Here is a 21,414-nt window from a genome sequence, read left to right on the forward strand (position 1 = left end):
TTTAATTATTACCTTGTGTATCCTGGAGCTATCTACGTTGTTTTATATATATTATGTCTTTTTCTGTCCGTGCCTACGCGTTTAGTTATCGTGTGTGAACGCTTTGCGTTTTCGTAATTCCGTTTTATGCGACTTTAAACTTTACTCTTTCATCGGGCTTCTAGTTATATAAATTCTTGGATATGTATATGTGTATATATATATATATATATATATATATATATATAAGCTTTAGAATTGTTGTAGAACTTTGTTATCCTTTGCTTTACGGCTAGAGGTAAGGCTTAGGGTAACGGGGTGTTACATTTATGGTATCAGAGAAGTTCGTCCTTGTGAGCCTGAGGGATAGACCGATTGTGCTTCATTGTACACTCTGGGTTGTTTTTCTCTTGTGCTATTTAGGATATTTATTTGATATGCATAGCATTCTTGTTTGTGAGTGCCTTTCTGGGATAATTAAAGCACTAGGCTTGAGATATTGAGACTGATCACCTCGATATCGATTGTTTAGTGTAGACATGACCCCGTATGGCAACTCGCGGGGTCAATCACGTTCATGGAGAGATAGTGAGGATGACTAACCTAGCCAATGCATTACAAGCTCAACATGTTCCGGGAAACTAGTTTGTGGAGTTTGCGGCATATTAGTTGATTGGTGAGGCTCAGCACCGGTGGCAAGGGAAGTCCCAACTGATGCAGCTACAGACTGAAGATAAATGCTTTTGGGGTTTTTAATTATGATTTTGAATTTCTAACCGGTATGATCTTAAATCAGGTCGAAAAAGTTTTAAAGCTTATATTGATTTTCAAATTTGGTTTGGAACTTTTGGTTTAAATGATTTGGTTTTAAAACTAGGTCGGAACTCTTGTTTTAAATGATATGGTTTATAGAAAAAGTGAGTTCTATAATTTTGTTAATTTGTGAATTTGTTTTGTAATTTAACTTATCGAAAGGGATTCAAATTGAAAAGTTATTATTTAAGGATTTTAATGAATTTAAGAAAAATCATGATTTAAAATAATTGATTTAAGAATAAATAATTTTTGAGTCTTTTGAAAAAGTTTTGACATTGAACTGATTTAGATTGATCTTGTTTTGAAAGTTTTAGAAAATGTTACAAAAGAGGTATTTGATTTTAAGGAAAATTTGGTTCGATGTAGTGGAGTAATTCGGATTCTTAATGGCAACTAATCAGAGTGACGCAGCAAAAAGTGTGGGGGAGCATCGACACGGTAGAACAATGATGGACGGGATGCTTTGACTACTTAATTATGTCGATGATGTTAGTAGCAGGACGCTTCGTGGAGGAAATATCACGCGATTCAAAATTTTGGGACAAAATTCCTAATTAGGAGGTGAGAATGTAAGAACAGGAATAACCGCTTTAATAAAATAATAAATTAATTACCCGGAATAGGTTCAAAAAAAATTGTTTTTCTATAAAATATAAAGGTGAGATTCGGATTTAATAGATTTTTCTGAATAAAAAAAGTATCTTTTGCAAAAATTTTTTTTGTAAAAATGTGTACTGGTACTTAAGACGGCAGTACTGGCTCTAGTCTGTCCGGTACTGCGTATTGAGAAAAATAATTTAGAATTGAAAACCGGAGACTAATTCTAAAGGTTTTGGCCTAAAGTGGGCCGATTGGGCTAAAAACGCTAACGGGTTAGACCAGGTCCAAGTTACGCCCAATCCCAACATATATAAACACCCTTTAATGAGCATTCAGCTTATTCTTGCCCTATTTTGAAGAAAGGAGCGCTGAAGTGAAGAGAGGAAGAGAGATTAAGATTTCACTATTCATCTTCTCCTTCATTTGGCCATATCTTGCACTACGGATCTTTGATTGACGAGCCATTTGCGGCCACGCGAAACTCTTGCTGAGCCCGTCATTTCTAGCTAAGCTTTGCTGGTAATAACTCGTGTCTCATGCTCCAGTTTTCTACCCTAACATTTTCGTATTTTTTAGTTTTGTTTTTTAGTAGATTTTGTGATTTTGTTTGTTTATGGGTGATCTAGCATTGGATTATTGTTAGATTTTCTCCCTAAATTATTGGGTAAGATAAGTCTCTTCAAACTCTTGTGGTTTGATGTTTTGGTTAGCCATAGTGTTGATTTTTGGTATGTTATATGTGTATAGCTTGATAGTTAGTGAGTTTTGGAAGTGGCGTTGGTGCTTGAAGCTTGTTGGAATCAAGCTTTAGGTGTTTGTGCATATTGAGAATCGGCCAAGGTATGGTTTCAGTTTTCTTTATATAATATGTAATATTTCTGGACACTTAGACTAGTGGCCTTTAAGATAAGTTTGAATGATGTAGTTGTATAAATATTTGTATGTACAAGTTATGCTTGATGATGGTTTGGATGGAGGTTGAATGAGTTTGTATGTGAATATATATATTTATATATATTGGTAGATGATAATTATTGATGAGTATGATGACTTTGATGAGTTATGGTGGTGGGTGTTGATGTTTGAAGACGAATGTTGATGATGATATTGATTATTGGTTATTGTGGTTCATGTTAAAAATAAATAATTGAGGAGTTTTGATAAATTGAATGAATTCATTGATGATAATGTGATTAATTATAAGCTTTAGAACTGTCGTAGCACTTTGTTGTCCTTTGCTTTACGGCTAAAGGTAAGGTTTAGGGTAACGGGGTGTTACAGAATTAGTAACAACAGTACTAATATTCTCTTTTACTGCACTTGTTTTGCTCAATTTTATTGCATTATCGACAGATTTTTTCACTTATTCTCTTTTCTATCAAAATTTATGAATCTGCAACTTAAGTCTTCATGAAATAAAATAATTTTTTTAGAAATATTTAATTTTTTTGTGCCATGTTACTGAACTGCTGGTGCCAATTTTAAGTAATTCCAGTGCTAAATATAACACCCTAATTACCCTAAGCCTTACCTCTAGCCGTAAGGCAAAGGTTAATCAAAGGTTACGACAATTCTAAGGCTTATACGTATTTATATAGAAGGAAATAATATATTCTAGAAGCCCAATAAAGAATTTAGCTCAAAAAATAGAATTACAAAAGTGCGAAACATTCACATGAAGCTAACGCATAAGACACAAGGTATAGATGCAAGAGAATAGAACATATATAGATATAAGAGTATAATAATCATAGAGAACTAGCCGCAGCCTACGGAATTTAAGCCGACTAGTTATAAGTAGAAAAATACAGAGTTTTGGAGTTAAAACAGCTTATACAACTTATCTCTCAAATAAGCCTCTAAGACCATAAAGTCTAAAACAAAAAGGGTGAGAGAAAGTACAACAACAAAATAAAACAGAAATAAACTAGGAAGAAACCATACTCCACTCTGCCACCATGTCTGCAAGTTCACCGAGGTGAATTACGACTTGCATCTGAAAAATAACAACAAAGTATGGAATGAGAATCGGGGGTTCTTAGTATGGTAACAGTGCCCAATAATGTAAGATATAAGGCTCTGTGACGCCGAAGGCAACACTAGAACTTCACATCGAATACGAAAACTCAAGCTTAGAATAAAATAATTAAATAAAGAACTTAAACCATAAACCGGGTTATCCAAACTTAGGGGAATTATAACTAATACTAATCACACCGCTGTATCCCACAACCTTCACCAACCTACCCTCCATTGGACCCCATTGCCATCGCCTACCTATCCTCCTCAGCACCAAACAAACATAGATAATGCAAGCAAGTAAAACACATATAGTATTCATATATAAAAAGTAATTCAAGAAGCAAGTATGCATATTATACAACTAGGCAAACTCAAGTAATCAAAGCAAGCATACATATAGAAGATGCATATGATGAATGTCTGTCCTATTGGCTGTGATATCACATGTCGGTTATAGTGCCAAACCCGACTCAAAATTCGGTCGGCAACTCTCGAATTAGTCTCTCTGTTGCGCATACTCAGGAGGAATAATTCCGAGGGATAAGTTCCCTACCACCTTCTCCTTTCAGAGGGAAAAGTTCCGAGGGAGAGTGCCCTACCACCTTCCTCTGGATGTTGTATGATTCCGTGGATTAGTGCCCTATCACCTTGCAACCAGAGAAAAACCCATGCTTGGGAGAAAAATTCCGAGGGATGAGTGCCCTACCACCTTCTCCTTTTAGAGGGAAATATTTCGAGGGAGAGTGCCCTACCACCTTCCTCTGGACGATAATTATGAGTGAGAAGCTGATGAGCGGATAATTTATACGCTTTTTGGCATTGTTTTTAGTATGTTCTTAGTATGTTTTAGTTAGTTTTTATTATATTTTTATTAGTTTTTAGTTAAAATTCACTTTTCTGGACTTTACTATGAGTTTGTGTGTTTTTCTGTGATTTCAAGTATTTTCTGGCTGAAATTGAGGGACCTGAGCAAAAATCTGATTCAGAGGCTGAAAAGGACTGCAGATGCTGTTGGATTCTGACCTCCCTGCACTCGAAGTGGAAAGTAGACATCCTGGGCTTTCCAGCAATGTATAATAATCCATACTTTGCCCGAGATTTGATGGCCCAAACCGGCGTTCCAAATCAGCTCAAAACTGCCCGGCGTTAAACGCCGGAACTGGCACAAGAATGAGAGTTAAACGCCCAAACTGGCACAAAAGCTGGCGTTTAACTCCAAGAAAAGTCTCTACACATGAAAGCTTCAATTCTCAGCCCAAGTACACACCAAGTGGGCCCGGAAGTGGATTTTTATGTCATTTACTCATTTCTGTAAACCCTAGGCTACTAGTTCTCTACATATAGGACCTTTTACTATTGTATTCTAATCTGGGTAGCTATCTTTGAGTAGTTTTATGCTATCTTAGATCATGGGGGCTGGCCTCACGGCCATGCCTAGACCTTGTTCTTATGTATTTTCAACGGTGGAGTTTCTACACACCATAGATTAAGGTGTGGAGCTCTGCTGTACCTCGAGTATTAATGCAATTACTATTGTTCTTCTATTCAATTCAGCTTGTTCTTGTTCTAAGATATCACTTGTTCCTCAACTTGATGAATGTGATGATCCGTGACACTCATTATCATTCTCACCTATGAACGTGTGCCTGACAACCACCTCCGTTCTACCTTAGATTGAGTGGATATCTCTTGGATCCCTTAACCGGAATCTTCGTGGTATAAGCTAGAATTGATGGCGGCATTCAAGAGAATCCGGAAGGTCTAAACCTTGTCTGTGGTATTCTGAGTAGGATTCAATGATTGAATGACTGTGACGAGCTTCAAACTCCTGAAGGCTGGGCGTTAGTGACAGACGCAAAAGAATCACTGGATTCTATTCCAACCTGATTGAGAACTGACAAATGATTAGCCGTGCCGTGACAGGGTGCGTTGAACATTTTCACTGAGAGAACGAGATTGTAGCCATTGACAACGGTGATGCCCAACATACAGCTTGCCATGGAAAGGAGTAAGAATGATTGGATGAAGACAGTAGGAAAGCAGAGAGACGGAAGGGACAAAGCATCTCCATTCGCTTATCTGAAGTTCTCACCAATGAATTACATAAGTATCTCTATCCTTGTTTTATGTTTTATTCATATATCATCCATAACCATTTGAATCTGCCTGACTGAGATTTACAAGATGACGATAGCTTGCTTCATACCAACAATCTCCATGGGATCGACCCTTACTCGCGTAAGGTTTATTACTTGGACGACCCAGTGCACTTGCTGGTTAGTTGTGCGAAGTTGTGAAATTATGTTTAGACCATGGTATTGAGCACCAAGTTTTTGGAGCCATTACCGGGGATTGTTTGAGTTGTGAAAAGTAGAGATAGCAATTTCGTGCACCAAGTTTTTGGCACCGTTGCCGGGGATTGTTGAGTTTGGACAACTGACGGTTCATCTTGTTGCTTAGATTAGGCATTTTTCAGAGTTCTTAAGAATGAATTCTAGTGTTTCAAGGTGATGTTCTTATCATCACCAAAGCTGATTGATTCTCATCAATTTATCTCTTGAATGTAATGTCCTGCTGAAGCTTGGCTAGCCATGTCTAATTTCTTTAGACTAAAGCTTTAGACTAACATTGCATGATTCCTGGAATTCTCACTAAGAATTTTGATATCTTTATTTTCTTTTTCCACTTAATTTTCGAAAAAATCCAAAAAAAAATTACAAAATCATAAAAACCAAAAATATTGTATGTCTCTTGTTGAGTCTAGTGTCTCATTTTAAGTTTGGTGTCAATTGCATGTTTCTGTTCTTCTTGCATTTTTCGAATTCATTCATGTGTCTTAAGTGATCTTCAAGTTATTCTTGATGATTTTCTTGCTCTGATCTTTAAATTCTCTTGACTTGAGTGTTTTGTTGTTTCTCATATGCATTCTCATTTTGTTAGTGTCAGTAGTATACAAACTTCTAAGTTTGGTGTCTTGCATGCATTGTTTATTTGATTTTAGTTGCATTTTGATTATTCCTCATTATTAAAAATCCAAAAAAAATTTTAATTTGTGTCTTTTCAAGTCAATAATAAAGAGAATTGAAGATTCAGAACATACAGCAGAGGAATTATACAGAAAAAGCTGGGCATTCAAAATGCCCAGTGAGGAAGGAAAACTGGCATTTAAACGCCAGCCAGGGTGCCTGGCTGGGCGTTTAACGCCCAAAAGGGTAGAGCTTTAGGCGTTAAGCACCCGAATGGACACCATTCTGGGCGTTTAACGCCAGGATGGCACAAGAGGGAAGATTTTGTTTTTAATTCAAATTTTTTTTTCAAGTTTTCAAAATTTTTCAAAATCAAATCTTTTTCAAATCAAATCTTTTCAATCAAATCTTTTTCAAAATCAATTTCTTTCCATTTTCAAAAATATTTGCTATCAATTAATGATTTGATTCAACATTTCAAGTATGTTGCCTTTTTTGTTGAGAAAGGTTTAATGTTTGAATCATATCTTTTCTTGTTAGCCGAGTCATTAATTTTTAAGATCAAATCTTTTTAAATTGTTTTTCAAATCATATCTTTTCAATCATATATTTTTCTCACATTTTTTTCAAAATAGTTTTCAATCATATCTTTTTTTATTTCTAATTTCAAAATCTTTTTCAAAAATCACTTGATTTCTTTTCCACTCTTGGTTTTCGAAAATCAATTAGTGTTTTTCAAAATGTTTTTAAAATCTTTTACTTAATTTTTGAAAATTTCTTCCCCTCTTCTCACATCCTTCTATTTATGAACTAACACTACTCCTCAATGCACAATTCGAACTCCATCTTTCCTTGATAAGTTCGAATTTTCTACCTCTTCCTTCTATTTTTCTTTTCCTTTGTCACCTCAAGGAATCTCTATACTGTGACATAGAGGATTCCATATTTTCTTGTTCTCTTCTCTTTCATATGAGCAGGAGCAAAGACAAAAGCATTCTTGTTGAGGCTAACCCTGAACCTGAAAGGACCTTGAAGCGAAAGCTAAGAGAAGCTAAGGCACAACTCTCTGTAGAGGATCTAACAGAAATCTTCAAAGAAGAAAAACCCATGGCAGCCGAAAACAACAACAATGCCAACAATGCAAGGAAGGTGCTGGGTGACTTTACTGCACCTTCTCCCGACTTCTATGGGAGAAGCATCTCTATCCCTGCCATTGGAGCAAACAACTTTGAGCTTAAGCCTCAATTAGTTTCTCTAATGCAATAGAATTGCAAGTTCCATGGACTTCTATTGGAAGATCCTCATCAGTTTTTAGCTGAATTCTTGCAAATCTGTGACACTGTCAAGACTAATGGGGTTGACCCTGAGGTCTACAGACTTATGCTATTCCCTTTTGCTGTAAGAGACAGAGCTTGGATATGGTTGGATTCACAACCTAAAGAAAGCCTGAACTCTTGGGAAAAGCTAGTCAATGCTTTCTTGGCAAAGTTCTTTCCACCTCAAAAATTGAGTAAGCTTAGAGTGGAAGTCCAAACCTTCAGACAGAAGGAAGGAGAATCCCTCTATGAAGCTTGGAAAAGATACAAACAATTGATCAGAAAGTGTCCTTCTGACATGCTTTCTGAATATAGGTATCTTCTATGATGGTCTATCTGAACTGTCCAAGATGTCATTGGACAGCTCTGCTGGAGGATCTCTTCATCTGAAGAAGACGCCTACAGAAGCTCAAGAGCTCATTGAAATGGTTGCAAATAACCAATTCATGTACACTTTTGAAAGGAATCCTGTGAACAATGGGACGAATCAGAAAAAAGGAGTTCTTGAGATTGATACTCTGAATGCCATATTGGCTCAGAACAAAATATTGACTCAGCAAGTCAATTTGATTTCTCAAAGTCTATCTGGAATGCAAGCTGTACCAGGCAGTACTAAGGACGCTTCATCTGAAGAAGAAGCTTATGATCCTGAGAACCCTTCAATGGAAGAGGTGAATTACATGGAAAAACCCTATGGAAACACCTATAATTCTTCATGGAGAAATCATCCAAATCTCTCATGGAAGGATCAACAGAGACCTCAACAAGGTTTCAACAACAATAATGGTGGAAGAAACAGTTTTAGCAATGGCAAGCCTTTTCCATCATCTTCTCAGCAACAGATAGAGAATTCTAAGCAGAACCACTTTGACTTAGCAACCATGGTCTCTGATCTAATCAAAACCACTCAAAGTTTCATGACTGAAACAAGGTCCTCCATTAGGAATTTGGAGGCACAAGTGGGATAGCTGAGTAAGAAAGTTACTGAACTTCTTCCTAGTACTCTTCCAAGCAATACAGAAGAGAATCCAAAAGGAGAGTGCAAGGTCATCAACATGGCCGAACTAGGAGAGGAGGAAGAGGCAGTGAACACCACTGAGGAAGACCTCAATGGACGTCCACTAGCCTCCAATGAGTTCCCTAATGAGGAACCACGGGAATCTGAGGCTCACATTGAGACCATAGAGATTCCATTTGATTTACTTCTGCCATTCATGAGCTCTGATGAGTATTCTTCCTCTGAAGAGGATGAGTATGTCACTGAAGAGCAAGTTGCTAAATACCTTGGAGCAATCATGAAGCTAAATGACAGGTTATTTGGTAATGAGACTTGGGAGAACGAACCTCCTTTGCTTACCAAAGAACTGGATGACTTGTCTAGGCAGAAATTACCTCAAAAGAGACAAGATCCTGGGAAGTTTTCAATACCTTGTACCATAGGCACCATGACCTTTAAGAAGGCTCTGTGTGATCTAGGGTCAAGTATAAACCTCATGCCTCTCTCTGTAATGGAGAAGCTAGGGATCTTTGAGGAGCAAGCTGCAAGAGTCTCACTAGAGATGGCAGACAATTCAAGAAAACAAGCTTATGGACTTATAGAGGATGTTTTGGTAAAGGTTGAAGACCATTACATCCCTGCTGATTTCATAGTCCTAGAAACTGGGAAGTGCATGGATGAATCCATCATCCTTGGCAGACCCTTCCTAGCCACAGCAAAGGCTGTGATTGATGTTGACAGAGGAGAATTGATCATTCAAGTGAATGAAGAATCCTTTGTGTTTAAGGCTCAAGGATATCCCTCTGCAACCATGGAGAGGAAGCATGAAGAGCTTCTCTCAAAACAGAGTCAAACAGAGCCCCCACAGTCAAACTCTAAGTTTGGTGTTGGGAGGCCACAACCAACTTCTAAGTTTGGTGTTGAACCCCCACATTCAAACTCTAAGTTTGGTGTTGGGAGGTTTCAACATTGCTCTGAGTATCTGTGAGGCTCCATGAGAGCCCACTGTCAAGCTACTGACATTAAAGAAGCGCTTGTTGGGAGGCAACCCAATGTTATATTTATCTATTTTCCTTTGTTATTTTATGTTTTTTGTAGGTTGATGATCATGAGAAGTCACAAAATCAGTTGAAAAAGCAAAAACAGAATGAAAAACAGAAAAAAAAACACACCCTGGAGGAAGATCTTGCTGGCGTTTAAACGCCAGTAAGGGCAGCAAATGGGCGTTTAACGCCCAGTCTGGCACCATTCTGGGCGTTTAACGCCAGAAAGGGGCACCAAACTGGCGTTAAACGCCAGGAAAGGGCAAGAAGTTGGCGTTAAACGCCAGAAATGGGCACCAGCCCGGCATTTAACGCCAGAATTGGCATAGAGAGCATTTTTGCTCGCCACTTGGTGCAGGGATGACTTTTTCTTGACATTTCAGGATCTGTGGACCCCACAGGATCTCGACCTACCCCACCACCCTCTCTCTTCTTCTTCACCTATTCACCAATCACCTCAACCACTTTTTCCCAAAAACCCCTCACCTATCAAATCCCACTATTCTCTTCACCACTCACATCCATCCTTCATAAAACCCCACCTACCTCACCATTCAAATTCAAACCACTTTACCTCCCAAACCCACCCATTCATAACCGAACCCTACCCCTCTCTCCACCCCTATATAAACCCATCTTCACTCCTTCATTTTCACACAACCTAAACACTACCTCTCCCCCTTTGGCCGAACCACAAAGCCATCTCCATCTCCTCTATTTCCTCTTCTTCTACTCTCTTCTTTCTTCTTTTGCTCGAGGACGAGCAAACCTTTTAAGTTTGGTGTGGTAATGGGAGATGGAGAGATTCATCTCAAGGGTGCATCAAGACTACTTCTATGAAGTTGTGGCCATGAAGAAGGGTCAACTTTGATCAAAGGTTGGACCAAGTCCACATAGACATTTGTGAAGAGGGCGCTCAATGGAAGAGAGATTCAAGAGGGAAGCCGGTTCAACTGAGAAGGCATGACCTCAAGCCCGTGGCTAGGGGATGGTTGGAGTTTATCCAACGCTCAATCATTCCCACTAGCAACCGGTCCGAAGTTACTATAGATTGGGCCATCATGATTCATAGCATCATGATTGGAGAAGAAGTAGAAGTTCATGAGGTTATAGCCCAAGAACTTTATAAGGTGGCGGACAAGTCTTCTACCTTGGCAAGGTTAGCCTTTCCTCATCTCATTTGTTACCTCTGTTATTCAGTTGGAATTGACATAGAGGGAGACATCCCCATTGATGAGGACAAGCCCATTACTAAGAAAAGGATGGAGCAAACAAGAGATCCCACTCATCATGAAATCCCTGAGATGCCTCAAGGGATGCACTTTCCTCCACAAAACTATTGGGAGCAAATCAACACCTCCCTAGGAGAATTGAGTTCTAACATGGGACAACTAAGGGTGGAGCACCAAGAACATTCCATCCTCCTCCATGAAATTAGAGAAGATCAAAGAATCATGAGAGAGGAGCAACAAAGGCAAGGAAGAGACATTGAGGAGCTCAAGCACTCCATAAGATCTTCAAGAAGAAGAACAAGCCGCCATCACTAAGGTGGACCCGTTCTTTAATCTCCTTGTTCCTTATTTTCCTATTTTTTGAATTTTCATGCTTATGTTTATCTATGTTTGTGTCTTATGATCATTAGTGTCTTAGTGTCTATGCCTTAAAGTTATGAATGTTGGTGCACGAATTTGCAATCCGTACAACTAACCAGCAAGTGTACTGGGTCGTTCAAATAATACCTTACGTGAGTAAGGGTCGATCCCACGGAGATTATTGGTTTGAAGCAGTCTATGTTTATTTTATTAATCTTAGTCAGGATGTCAATAAGGTTATTTGAGTTAATTGTAAGAAGGAAAAGTGTTTGGGATAAGTAACTGTTACTTTATTAATGAAGAATATGTTGGGGTTTTGGAGATGCTTTGTCCTTTGAACTTCAACTCTTCCTTGAAATCCCTTTCCACACGCAAGGCTCCTTTCATGGCAAGCTCTATGTAGGGTGTCACCATTGTCAGTGGCTACCTCCCATCCTCTCAGTGAAAATGGTCCAGATGCTCTGTCACAGCACGGTTAATCAGCTGTTGGCTCTCGATCATGTTGGAATAGGATCCATTGATCCTTTTGCGTTTGTCATCACGCCTAGCAATCGCGAGTTTGAAGCTCGTCACAGCCTTTCAATCCTTGAATCCTACTCGGAATACCACAGACAAGGTTTAGACTTTCCGGATCCTCAAGAGTGGCCGCCATCAATTCTAGCTTATACCACAAAGATTCTGATTAAGGAATCTAAGAGAAGCTCATTCAGTCTGATGTAGAACAGAGGTGGTTGTCAGGCACACGTTCATGGATCTGAGGAAGGTGATGAGTGTCACGGATCATCACCTTCTTCATGTTTAAGCGCGAATGAACATCTTAGATAGGAACAAGCGTGTTTAAATGGGAAACAAAGGTAATTGTATTAATTCATCGAGACGCTGCAGAGCTCCTCACCCCCAACAATGGAGTTTAGAGACTCATGCTTCCAAAAGGTACAAATTTCAGATCTAAAATGTCATGAGGTACAAAATAAGTCTCTAAAAGTTGTTTAAATAGTAAACTAATAACCTAGGTTTACAGAAAATGAGTAAACTATGATAGATAGTGCAAAATCCATTTCTGGGGCCCACTTGGTGTGAGCTGGGGCTGAGACTTAAGCTTCTTACGTGCCTGGGCTGTTTTGGGCGTTCAACGCCAGGTTGTGACGTGTTTTGGGCGTTGAACTCCAACTTGTAACCTGTTTCTGGCGCTGGACGCCAGACAGCAGCATGATACTGGCGTTGAACGCCAGTTTACGTCATCTATCTTCACGAAAAGTATGGACTATTATATATTGCTGGAAAGCCCTGGATGTCTACTTTCCAACGCCATTGAGAGCGTTTCAATTGAACTCCTGTATCTCCAGAAAATCCATTTCGAGTGCAGGGAGGTCAGAATCCAACAGCCTCAGCAGTCCTTTTTCAGCCTAAATCAGATTTTTGCTCAGCTCCCTCAATTTCAACCAGAAATTACCTGAAATCACAGAAAAATCACACAAACTCATAGTAAAGTCCAGAAATATGATTTTTGCTTAAAAACTAATAAAATTCTATTAAAAACTAATTAAAACATACTAAAATCTACATGAAATTACCCCCAAAAAGCGTATAAAATATCCGCTCATCACAACACCAAACTTAAACTGTTGCTTGTCCTCAAGCAACTAGATAAATAAAATAGGATGAAAAGAAATTAAGAAACAATAATATCTCAGAGTTTCAAGTGAAGCTCAGATTCTAATTAGATGAGCGGGACTAGTAGCTTTTTGCTTCTGAACAGTTTTGGCATCTCACTTTATCCTTTGAAATTCAGAATGGTTGGCATCCATAGGAACTCAGAATTCAGATAGTATTATTGATTCTCCTAGTTTAGTATGTTGATTCTTGAACACAGCTACTTTATGAGTCTTGGCCGTGGCCCTAAGCACTTTGTTTTCCAGTATTACCACCGGATACATAAATGCCACAGACACAAAATTGGGTGAACCTTTTCAGATTGTGACTCAGCTTTGCTAGAGTCCCCAATTAGAGGTGTCCAGAGTTCTTACGCACACTCTTTTGCTTTGGATCACGACTTTAACCACTCAGTCTCAAGCTTTTCACTTGGACCAGCATGCCACAAGCACATGGTTAGGAACAGCTTGATTTAGCCGCTTAGGCCTGGATTTATTTCCTTGGGCCCTCCTATCCATTAATGCTCAAAGTCTTGGATCCTTTTTACCCTTGCCTTTTGGTTTTAAGGGCTATTGGCTTTTTCTGCTTGCTTTTTCTTTCTCTCTTTTTTTTTCTTCGCAAGAATTTTTTTTTCACTGCTTTTTCTTGCTTCAAGAATCAATTTCATGATTTTTCAGATCATCAATAACATTTCTCTTGTTCATCATTCTTTCAGGAGCCAACAATTTTAACATTCATAAAATTCAATATCAAAAATATGCACTGTTTAGGCATTCATTCAGAAGACAAAAAGTATTGCCACCACATATAAATAATTAGAATTTTCCTTATTAAGAACTCGAAAAAAATATTGCCTCTTTATTCTAAAAATCTACTACTTTATTCATGTTTGATGATGATGAGAAAAATAAATTATAGCTTATTTGGAGATAAAATCAAAATAGAGATACTAATTACTACTACTCCTATATAACTTCTAAGGTAAATTTCTATAAAAATACTATCACAGAGTTAAAGCTTAAAATTAGAACTTAACAACCTGTATTTTGGGAAGTGGATGTTCCTCTAGTCTGTGGGGTGCTTGGTCCTTCAAGGAATAGCTTCTGACGCTTTAGTTCCTTCAGTTCACATCCTTGCTCTTCCTGTTCCCTTAGGTGCCATGATCTTGATGAGTTTTAGCTTAGTGATCATGGCAAATCACACCAAACTTAGAGGTTTGCTTGTCCTCAAGCAAAAGAAAGGAAAGGAGAGGAATAGAGGGAGAGGCAATTTCGAAATCCAAAAGATATGATGAGTTGAAAAAGATTTGAAAAAGATTTGGATTGGAAAAAGATTTGTGTTTATGAATTAAGATACATTTGACATTTTTGAAAAAAGGGATTTTAGAAATTAGGATTAAAAATTTTGGAATTGAAGGATGATATTTGGAAACATGTTTATGTATGAAATCATGAATTGAAACATAAAAATTAGAAAATTTTTGAAGAAAAACGAATTTTACCTCCTCCCCACCATCCTGGCGTTAAACGCCCAACTGCTGCATGTTTTGGGCGTTTAACGCCCAATTGTTGCTTCTCCTGGGCGTTCAACGCCCAGCTGTTGCTTCTTTCTGGCGTTGAACGCCAGGAAGTCCTTTGTCACTGGGCATTTTTCTGAACGCCCAGGACGCTATCAATCTGGCGTTAAACGCCCAGAAGGTGCTTCTTTCTGGCGTTCAACGCCCAGAAGATGCTCCTTTCTGGCGTTTAATGCCCAGATGGCTACCCTTACTGGCGTTGAACGCCCAGTGGGTGCTTCTTTTGGGCGTTCAACGCCCAAAACGTTTCTTACTGGCTTTTTCATGCCAGTGAGCTTCCAAATTTCTCTGTAACTCTGTGAATTCAATCAATTGCTATTTTACCTTTTGAAGATACTCTGACATATACCTGTAAAAATCAATTAATTAGCAAAAACAAATAAAATTAAATTTTGTGAATGGCTGGGTTGCCTCCCAGCAAGCGCTTCTTTAATGTCGTTAGCTGGACTATTACTGAGCTTTTTAATCAAGTCTCAGTTTTGAGCATTCTTGCTCAAAATTGCTTTCAAGATAATGTTTAACTCTCTGTCCATTAACAATGAACTTTTTGTTAGATTCATTATCATGAAGCTCTACGTATCCATATGGTGATACACTTGTAATCACATATGGACCTCTCCACCGGGATTTTAATTTCCCAGGAAATAATTTGAGCCTAGAATTAAATAGCAGAACTTTCTGCCCCGGCTCAAAGACTCTGGATGACAATTTCTTATCATGCCATCTTTTTGCTTTCTCTTTGTAAATTTTTGCATTCTCGAAAGCATTGAGTCTAAATTTCTCTAGCTCATTTAACTGGAGCAATCGTTTTTCTCCAGCTAACTTGGCATCAAGGTTTAGGAATCTGGTTGCCCAGTAGGCCTTGTGTTCCAGTTCCACTGGCAAGTGACATGCCTTTCCATACACAAGCTGGTATGGAGAGGTCCCTATAGGGGTCTTGAATGCTGTTCTGTATGCCCACAGAGCATCATCCAAGCTTCTTGCCCAATCCCTTCTACGGTTAATTACAGTCCGTTCCAGGATTCTTTTGAGTTCTCTATTTGAGACTTCAACTTGCCCATTAGTCTGTGGGTGATATGGAGTAGCTACCCTATGGCTAACTCCATAACGAACCAAAGCATAGTAAAACTGTTTATTGCAGAAATGAGTGCCCCCATCACTGATTAATACTCTAGGGGTACTAAATCTGCTAAAGATGTGTTTCTGGAGGAATTTTAACACTGTTTTAGTGTCATTAGTGGGTGTTGCAATAGCCTCCACCCATTTGGATACATAATCCACTGCCACCAGAATATAAGTGTTTGAGTATGATGGTGGGAAAGTGATGAGCGGATAATTTGTACCCTTTTTGGCATTGTTTTTAGTATGTTTTTGGTAGTTTTAGTTGAGTTCTTAGTATATTTTTTAGTTTTTAGTTAAAATTCACTTTTCTGGACTTTACTATGAGTTTGTGTGTTTTTCTGTGATTTCAGGTATTTTCTGGCTGAAATTGAGGGACCTGAGCAAAAATCTGATTCAGAGACTGAAAAGGACTGCAGATGCTGTTGGATTCTGACCTCCCTGCACTCGAAGTAGATTTTTCTGGAGTTACAGAAGCCCAATTGGCGCGCTCTCAACGGCGTTGGAAAGTAGACATCCTGGGCTTTCCAGCAATATATGATAGTCTATACTTTGCCCAAGATTTGATGGCCCAAACCGGCGTTCAAAGTCACCCTCAGGAATTCCAGCGTTAAACGCCGGAACTGGCACAAGAATGGGAGTTAAACGCCCAAACTGGCACCAAAGCTGGCGTTTAACTCCAAGGAGAGTCTCTACACGAAAATGCTTCATTGCTCAGCCCAAGCACACACCAAGTGGGCCCGGAAGTGGATTTCTATGTCATTTACTCATCTTTGTACACCTTAGGCTACTAGTTTTCTATAAGTAGGACCTTTTACTATTGTATTTGACATCCTGGTAGCTATCTTTGAGTGTTATGCTATCTTAGATCATTGGGAGGCTGGCCTCACGGCCATGCCTAGACCTTGTTCTTATGTATTTTCAACGGTGGAGTTTCTACACACCATAGATTAAGGTGTGGAGCTCTGCTGTACCTCGAGTATTAATGCAATTACTATTGTTCTTCTATTCAATTCCGCTTGTTCTTTGTCCAAGATATCACTTGTTCTTCAACTTGATGAATGTGATGATCCGTGACACTCATCACCATTCTCACTCATGAATAACTCTAGTGTTTATCTCTTGGATTCCTGATACACGATGCATGGTTGATCGCCTGACAACCGAGTGCTCGCCTGACAAACGAGCCAGCCATTCCGTGAGATCAGAATCTTCGTGGTATAGGCGAGAACTGATGGCGGCATTCAAGAGAATCCGGAAGGTCTAACCTTGTCTGTGGTATTCTGAGTAGGATTCAATGATTGAATGACTGTGACGTGCTTCAAACTCCTAGCAGGCGGGGCGTTAGTGACAGACGCAAAAGAATCGATGGATTCTATTCCGGCCTGACCGAGAACCGACAGATGATTAGCCATATGCTGTGACAGAGCATAGGAACGTTTTCACTGAGAGGATGGGAGGTAGCCACTGACAACGGTGAAACCCTTGCATAAGCTTGCCATGGAAAGGAGAAAGAAGGATTGGATGAAGACAGTAGGAAAGCAGAGAGACGGAAGGGAAGGCATCTTCACACGCTTATCTGAAGCTCTCACCAATGATATACATAAGTATCTCTATCTTTATCTTTATGCTTTATTCATCATCTATACCCATTTGAGTCTGCCTGACTGAGATCTACAAGGTGACCATAGCTTGCTTCATACCAACAATCTCCGTGGGATCGACCCTTACTCGCGTAAGGTTTATTACTTGGACGACCCAGTGCACTTGCTGGTTAGTTGTGCGGAGTTGTGATAGAGAGTTGAGATTGCAATGAGCGTACCATGTTGATGGCGCCATTGATGATCACAATTTCGTGCACCAAGTTTTTGGCGCCGTTGCCGGGGATTGTTTGAGTTTGGACAACTGACGATTCATCTTGTTGCTTAGATTAGGTATTTATTTTTTTCGAAATTCTTGAAGATGAATTCTAGAGTTTCATGATGATTTGTTGAAGTCTGGCTGGCTGTGAAGCCATGTCTAATTTCATTGGATCGAGGTTTCAACTTATCATCACAAGAGCTTGTTGATTTTTATCAATCTTGCTTTTGGAGCAGTGATCTGCTAAGGCTTGGCTGGCCTTTGGCCATGTCTAGTGTTTTGGACCGAAGCTTTCTTTGAAAGCTTGGCTGGCTGTGAAGCCATGTCTAATTCCTGGACCGGAGTCTTAGACTAGCATTGCACTGATTCCTGGAATTCTCATTAAGAATTTTGATATCTTTTTCCACTTAATTTTCGAAAAACAAAAAAAAAATCATAAAATCCAAAAATTTCTTGTTTGAGTCTAGTGTCTCATCTTAAGTTTGGTGTCAATTGCATGCATTCATTCATGTATCCTAAAGGATCTTCAAGTAATTCTTGATGATTTTCGTGCTCTGATCTTTGAATTCTATTGACTTGAGTGTTTTGTGTGTCTCATATGCATTCTCATTCTGTTAGTGTCAGTAGTATACAAACTGCTAAGTTTGGTGTCTTGCATGCATTGTTATTTGATTCTTGTTGCATTTTGTTTTGTCCTTATTATTAAAAATCCAAAAATATTTTTAATTTGTGTCTTCTCAAGTCAACAATACAGAAGAATTGAAGATTCAGAACATACAGCAGAGGAATTGCACAGAAAGGGCTGGGCGTTCAAAACGCCCAGTGAAGAAGGACAGACTGGCGTTTAAACGCCAGCCAGGGTACCTGGTTGGGCGTTTAACGCCCAAAAGGGTATAGTTTTGGGCGTTAAACGCCAGAATGTGCACCATTCTGGGCGTTTAACGCCAGGATGGCACAAGGGGGAAGATTTTGTTTTCAAATCAAATTTTTTTCAAGTTTTCAAAGTTTTTCAAAACCAAATCTTTTTCAAATCATATCTTTTCAATCAAATGTTTTCAAAATCAAGTTCTTTCCTTTTTCAAAGATACTTACTAACAATTAATGATTTGATTGAACATCTCAAGTATATTGCCTTTTCTGTTGAGAAAGGTTTAATGTTTGAATCATATCTTTTCTTGTTAGGCAAGTCATTAATTTTTTCTTTTAAAATTGTTTTCAAATCATATCTTTTAAAATTGTTTTCAAATCATATCTTTTCAATCATATCTTTTCAACCACATCTTTTTCAAAATAGTTTTCAATCAAATCTTTTTTATTTCTAATTTCAAAATCTGTTTTCAAAAATCACTTGATTTCTTTTCCACTTTCATTTTCGAAAATCAATTAGTGTTTTTCAAAAATGTTTTCAAAATCTTTTACTTAATTTTCGAAAATCACTTCCCTTCTTCTCACATCCTTCTATTTATGGAGTATAACTCATTCTTAATGCACAATTCGAACTCTATCCGATCAAGTTCGAATTCTTCTACCTCTTTCTTCTGTTTTTCTTTTCTCTGACACCTCAAGGAATCTCTATACTGTGACATAGAGGATTCCACATTTTCTTGTTCTCTTCTCTTTCATATGAGCAGGAACAAAGACAAAGGCATTCTTGTTGAAGCTGACCCTGAACCTGAAAGGACTTTGAAGCGAAAGCTAAGAGAAGCTAAGGCACAACTCTCTGTAGAGGACCTAACCGAATTCTTCAAAGAAGAAGGACCTATGGCAGCCGAAAACAACAACAATGCCAACAATGCAAGGAAGGTGCTGGGTGACTTTACTGCACCTACTCCCGATTTCTATGGGAGAAGCATCTTTATCCCTGCCATTGGAGCAAACAACTTTGAGCTTAAGCCTCAATTAGTTTCTCTAATGCAACAGAATTGCAAGTTCCATGGACTCCCATTGGAAGATCCTCATCAGTTTTTAGCTGAATTCTTGCAAATCTGTGACACAGTCAAGACTAATGGGGTTGACCCTGAGGTCTACAAACTGATGCTATTCCCTTTTGCTGTAAGAGACAGAGCTAGAATATGGTTGGACTCTCAACCTAAGGAAAGCCTGGACTCTTGGGAAAAGCTAGTCAATGCCTTCTTGGCAAAGTTCTTTCCACCTCAAAAATTGAGTAAGCTTAGAGTGGAAGTCCAAACCTTCAGACAGAAGGAAGGAGAATCCCTCTATGAAGCTTGGGAAAGATACAAACAATTGATCAGAAAGTGTCCATCTGATATGCTTTCTCAATGGAGCATCATAGGTATTTTCTATGATGGTCTCTCTGAACTATCCAAGATGTCTTTGGATAGCTCTGCTGGAGGATCTCTTCATCTGAAGAAGACGCCTACAGAAGCTCAAGAGCTAATTGAAATGGTTGCAAATAACCAATTCATGTACACTTCTGAAAGGAATCCTGTGAACAATGGGACAAATCATAAGAAAGGAGTTCTTGAGATTGATACTCTGAATGCCATTTTGGCTCAGAACAAGATATTGACCCAACAAGTCAATTTGATTTCTCAAAGTCTGTCTGGAATGCAAAATGCACCAAGCAGTACTAAGGATGCTTCATCTGAAGAAGAAGCTTATGATCCTGAGAACCCTTCAATGGAAGAGGTGAATTACCTAGGAGAACCCTATGGAAACACCTATAATTCTTCATGGAGAAATCATCCAAATTTCTCTTGGAAGAATCAAGAGAGACCTCAACAAGGTTTCAACAATAATGGTGGAAGAAATAGGTTTAGCAATGGCAAGCCTTTTCCATCATCTTCTCAGCAACAGACAGAGAATTCTAAGCAGAACCCCTCTGACTTAGCAACCATGGTCTCTGATCTAATCAAAACCACTCAAAGTTTCATGACAGAAACAAGGTCCTCCATTAGGAACTTGGAGGCACAAGTGGGACAGCTGAGCAGGAAAGTCACTGAACTCCCTCCAAGTACTCTTCCCAGCAATACAGAAGAAAATCCAAAAGGAGAGTGCAAAGCCATCCACATGGCCGAATTTGGAGAGGAAGGAGAGGAAGTGAACGCCACTGAGGAAGACCTCAATGGGCGTGCACTGACCTCCACTGAGTTCCCCAATGAGGAACCATGGGAATCTGAGGCTCAAAATGAGACCATAGAGATTCCATTGGACTTACTTCTGCCCTTCATGAGCTCTGATGAGTATTCTTCCTCTGAAGAGGATGAGTATGTCACTGAAGAGCAAGTTGCTAAATACCTTGGAGCAATCATGAAGCTAAATGACAAGTATTTGGAAATGAGACTTGGGAGGATGAACCCCCTTTGCTCCCAAAGAACTGGATGACTGTCTAGGCAGAAATTACCTCAAAAGACAAGATCCTGGGAAGTTTTCAATACCTGTACCATAGGCACCATGACCTTCAAGAAGGCTCTATGTGACTTAGGGTCAAGTGTAAACCTCATGCCTCTCTCTGTAATGGAGAAGCTAGGGATCTTTGAGGTACAAGCTGCAAGAATCTCACTAGAGATGGCAGACAACTCAAGAAAACAAGCTCATGGACTTGTAGAGGATGTTTTGGTGAAGATTGAAGACCATTACATCCCTGCTGATTTCATAGTCCTAGAGACTGGGAAGTGCATGGATGAAACATCATCCTTGGCAGACCCTTCCTAGCCACAGCAAGGCTGTGATTGATTTGATGGAGATGAACTGATCATTCAAGTGAATGAAGAATCCTTTGTGTTTAAGGCTCAAGGATCCCTCTGTCACCATGGAGAGGAAGCATGAGAGCTTCTCTCATTCAGAGTCAAACAGAGCCCCCACAGTCAAACTCTAAGTTTGGTGTTGGGAGGCCACACCAAACTCTAAGTTTT

General features: G+C 39.1%; 1 non-coding gene across 1 annotated transcript; it reads right to left on the reverse strand.

Moving 5' to 3' along the window:
• Positions 1-19,705: 19,705 nt before the first annotated feature.
• On the reverse strand, positions 19,706-19,813 carry LOC130952937 (small nucleolar RNA R71). Its single transcript, XR_009075112.1, has one exon. It is a non-coding gene; the product is annotated as a small nucleolar RNA R71 (small nucleolar RNA).
• Between the last annotated feature and the right edge of the window lie 1,601 nt (positions 19,814-21,414).

This window comes from Arachis stenosperma, chromosome 9, assembly GCF_014773155.1.
Source record: "Arachis stenosperma cultivar V10309 chromosome 9, arast.V10309.gnm1.PFL2, whole genome shotgun sequence".
Taxonomy (NCBI): Eukaryota; Viridiplantae; Streptophyta; class Magnoliopsida; order Fabales; family Fabaceae; genus Arachis; species Arachis stenosperma.